Below are 5,198 nucleotides of genomic sequence, written 5' to 3' on the forward strand. Positions count from 1 at the left end.
GGCCGCCACGGCCCATACATACCTTGTGAACCACGTCTTGGTTCTCCATGCTCTTCTCCTTGTCTTGATCTCCCATTCTGGACCGGGGTTTTCCTCAAACGATCAGAGTCGCCGGAACACAACACCACCACAATCGGCCTTTCTCTTGCCGGAACTCTCCTCTTCTCTTTCTCTCTTCTTTCTCTCTAACGTTTTTCTCTGAGTATTTTACTCTGGAATTGGATAATGAAATCGACCAGAGAGCCCCCATATTTATAGAGAACGAGGGGGTAAGTCTTGCCCCACGAACAGGCACGACTTGCTAGCGAAAGGGCACCCATCGGCCAAGGGTTGTCCCCTTTCGGCCACTTGCATCCCTTCGCCCTTTCTGATTGGTTTTTGGGGGTCGGTCACAAGCCCAACCCACGCCCTAGGCCTTCTGGGCACAGCCCAGCCCTGACCAGGACCCAACAGCCCATGGCCTCATGGCCGGACCTCCCCAGCCCGCCACTGACCCAGACCCGGACCATCGGCCTAAAGCCCGGACAGTCCGTCTAGCTGAGATGAGCTGACACTCAGCTGCCTCAGCTGAGTGAGCTAGTTGTCCAGCTAGTGGAGCTGACTTAGTAGGGACTGAGCTGGAGTAAACTGCTCCTAGCTTCCTTGAGCTGGCCAAGCTACTCGTCCACTTTGTCCTAACTACCGTCTTACTCGTCCTAGCTAACACCTAGCTCGTATAAGGTTAAGTCAAGTTTCCTTATATCCTTAACCTTCTTTCTCGACCATGGAACGCTTGCCTTGATGTCTCAAGACCGGCTTGTACGTTTCCTCGAACCATGGCCGTCCCAACAATCCTATTCAGGATTGGGGCGTGACAAGTCTCCCCCCCTTGGGATGGATTCGTCCTCGAATCCGAATCGAATGCTTCCTCGGAAACAAACTGGTCCAACCACTCTGGGTACTCCTGCTTTCATTCTAGCTTCGGTCTCCCAGTGATATATCCTGACCATTACAGTCCCAGACGACCTTGACCATCTGGACCGTCTTCTTCCTTGTTGCTTTTTCTTTTCCATCCTATCTAGATTCGAACTGGCCTCGTTTCCAAGGTTAAGTTCTGACCAAGATCGTCTGGAATGGCAGGAAAGAGCGATGTCCTGGTCCGTCAAACATTTCCGAAGTTGGGAGACGTGGAAAACATTATGAAATGCGTCCATCTTGGCCGGCAAGTCTAACTTGTAGGCCACCATCCCAACTCTTTCAATAACCTTGAACGGCCCCAAGTATCTCGGGTCTAACTTCCGTCTCCCTCCCGAAATTCGACTCGTCCTTTGAAGGTAATCATTTTGAGATACAACCAAATCACCTACTTGAAACTCGAGATCTTTCCTTCTTCGATCTGCATAGTTCTTTGGCGTTCTTGTGCCTGTCTCATCTTGTCCCTCAGAACTTGATCTTTCGGTTGTCTTCTTATCGACACTCCGACCAATCATGCTGCGTTCCCCAACTTGGGTCCAGCATAGGGGTGTCCTGCATGGACGCCCATACAGAGCTTCGTACGGCGACAAGCCAATACTACTATGGAAACTATTGTTGTAAGCAAATTCTACCAGAGGTAGATGTTCTCCCAGGAATCACCCCGTCGAGAACACATGCTCTCAACATATCTTCCAATGTCTGAATCGTACGTTCAGACTGTCCATCCGTCTGTGGGTGATAGGCTGTCTCATGTTCACCTCGTTCCTAAGGCCTTTTGAAAGCCTTCCAGAAGTAAGATGTGAACCTTGAATCCCTATCCGAGACTATGCTTGCCGGACACCATGTAGACGGACGATCTCATCAATATACTTACGTACAATCTGATCTACCCCGTCCGACTTCTTGATGGCCAGGAAGTGTGCTGATTTGGTTAGGCGATCAACCACAACCCAAACCGCATCCTTCTTATTCCTCGTGGTAGGGAACCCGGTCACAAAGTCCATTGTGATGTGATCCCATTTCCATTCCGGAATAGGCAAGCTTTGTAATAACCCTAGGCACCTGATGTTCTGCTTTGATGAGTTGGCAGTGGAACACTTGGCCACCATTCCGCTACATCTGCCTTCATACGGATCCAATGATAGAATTTCTTAAGGTTCTGGTACATCTTGGTCGCCCCAGGATGAACCGAGAATCTGGACTTATGAGCTTCCCTCATAATCTCTTCCTTTAGACTCCTATCATTAGGAACGCTGATCCGACGTTTACTAGGATGGTACCATCCCTTGCGATCTGGTACTCTCCGTCCTATCATTCTGAGCAACCTTATTCAGGTTCTCGTCCTGACCTTGAGCTAACCGGATTCGGGTAAGCAGGTCGGCTTGGTTACCGCCTCCAACCCCAAAGCTTCGGTTTCGTAGTCAGCACATTCAGCCGCAGAGCACGGACCATACCATCCAGGTCGTCCGCCTCCCGTTCGGCCCGATACATCAGCCCTCTTCCGGCTCAAAGCGTCTGCTACCAGATTAGCCTTTCCCGGATAGTAGGTGATGTCCAAATCGTAGTCAGCTACGAATTCCATCCACCTCCTCTGCCTTAAGTTTAACTCAGGCTGGGTGAATATATACTTAAGACTCTTATGGTCCGTAAGTATCTGAACTTTGGCGCCATACAAGTATGATCGCCAAATCTTTAAGGCGAATACTACCGCAAGCCATTTCGAGATCATGGGTGGGGTAGTTTCCCTCATTTTCCTCAATTGCCTGGACGCATAAGCAATGACTTTCCCATGCTGGGTCAATACGCAACCTAGTCCAGTGATGGACGCGTCCGTATAGACCACATATGGTTGGTCGGCCTCGGAATACTAGGACGGGTGCGCTAGTCAGCATGTTCTTAAGTGCGGAGAAACATTCCTCACACTCTTCAGCCCATGTGAACTTAACGTCCTTCCCAGTCAACCGCGTCATAGGCTGAGCCAAGCTTGCGAATCCTTTCACAAACTTCCTATAGTACCTGCCAGCCCTAAGAAGCTTCTGACTTCCGTAGCACTGCGTGGTCGGGCCAATCCTTGATTGCCCTGATCTTCCTGGATCCACCGAGATGCCCTGATCGGAAACAATATGGCCGAGGAACCCAATACTCTTCTGCCAAAAGCTACATTTACTGAGTTTAGCATAGAGTTTATGTTCTCGTAATCGTTCCAGCACGGCTCTCAAGTGTTTCTTATGAGATTCCTCATCCTTGGAATAATTAGGATATCATCAATGAAGATGATCACGAATTCATCCAAGAAATCTCGGAACACGCTGTTCATCATTTTCATGAAAGCGGCAGGTGCATTGGTCAGACCGAACGGCATCACTACGAACTCGTAATGACCGTACCTGGTCCTAAATGCCGTCTCCTAATATCATTTGGCTCTATAGGGATCTGATGATACCCTGAAGCAAATCAATCTTGGAAAACCACTTGGCTCCTTTGAGTTGATCCAACAGTTCGTCTATCCTGGGCAACGGGTACTTGTTCTTCACAGTGACCCTGTTCAACCCTCGATAGTCGATGCACAGACGCATGCTACCATCCTTCTTTCTCACGAAGAGGACTGGTGCACCCCAAGGGGAGCTACTTGGCCGTATGAACCCCTTGTCAAGCAATTCTTCCAATTGCTTCTTTAGCTCGGCCATCTCGGCCGGAGCCATCCGTACGGACTCTTGGACAGCGGAGCTGTCCCTGGCTCTAGTTCAATCATAAATGGATCCGACCTATCAGGGGGGACACCCTGAGGTACCTGGACACATCTCGGAATTTCGACACCAACGAATCCTCTGCAAGGTCTTTCAGACAGACAGAACTGCCCGGCTCTGTAGTTGTAATTGTAGCCAAAAAGGACTGACAACCCTGTTCCAACATCCGAATCGCTCGAACTGCTGAAACCACTACTTTCTCTTGAGCCGGACACAGACATTGGTACTGAATCGGTCGAAGCCCAGTCTCCAATTGCACACGACCTTTATGGCAATCGAGAGTGGCCCGATACTTTCCCAACCAGTCCATACCTAGGATCACTTCGTGATTCTTTAGGTGGACACAGACTAAATCCACAGGGAATACCTTTCCCTGTATTGACACTGGGATATTTGACATGAGACCTAGCGAGTTCATGGCTTGCCCTCCGGCCGCCCTCACTATCCCAAAATTATCTCCAGCGTCCAGACAGAACAGACCCTTTCCGACCAGTCCCGGACTCACAAACTATGTGTAGCCCCTGTGTCGAAAAGTACGTGGGTTTCCACACCACCAATCATGAGGGTTCCTAATAGAGACCCTCATCAGAATCCCTAGACATTCTAGGTTCCATACCAAGCATTTCTACTTGAATGTAAAAAGAAAAATTTAGGAATACCAGAGATCGAATCAAACGATCCAGAAGCGCCGTCGTCCCGGATAGCAACACCCTGGGTGTGTGGTCGGCCTACTCTGGGTCGACTTGCCTGTGTCTCCACGGCCCTTCCCTTGTCCTCCTTGTAGCTTAGGACAATCTGACTTGTAGTGTCCCCTCTTGCCACATAGGAAGCAAGTCACGGAGCCGCTGCCACTGGACTGGTCTGAATTGGTTTGGTCGAGTGCATTTTGGATCGTGTGATCCATGCTGCCACATCGCACACAAGCCCCCATGGCCTTCCAGCACTCACCGGGATGATTCTTTCCACACTTGGGACATGTAGGTCGGCCACCAGAGGTCTTACCTCCGTCCACCTGGTCCCACTCCTCTTTTTATCATTTGTTTTGCCCGACGGGCCAGACTGTGACTTAGCCTTAAGCTTAGCTTCTTCAGCCAAGTTAGACTCTAGCAAGCCACCCGTTCCACCAGTTCCCCGACGGTGTTGAAAGTGCGGATCGAGCAATGGGTCTTCAGTTCGGGCTTTAGGCCTCGGGTGAACCTACGGACCTGGACTGCCTCGTCCTCCAGCTCTCTTCCAACAAACAAACCGTCTGAGCCGGTTGAATTCTTCTTCGTACTCCGTACTCCCGTACGGTCCTGCGGCCTTGCCAAATCTAGAAACTGAGCTTCCAGACGATCCCAAGCCTCAGCAGGAAGTATTTGCGGTTGAATTCAACTTCAAAATCCGCAAAACTTTCCAGACTCCCATTGGTGCGCTTGTCCACCGCAAGCCACCAGTTATGCGCGTCCCCTTCCAGGAAGTGAACCGCAATGTCGCGTCTGTAATCCACTGGACAGC

This window comes from Brassica napus, unplaced genomic scaffold (genome assembly GCF_020379485.1).
Source record: "Brassica napus cultivar Da-Ae unplaced genomic scaffold, Da-Ae ScsIHWf_1091;HRSCAF=1555, whole genome shotgun sequence".
NCBI classification, from domain to species: domain Eukaryota; kingdom Viridiplantae; phylum Streptophyta; class Magnoliopsida; order Brassicales; family Brassicaceae; genus Brassica; species Brassica napus.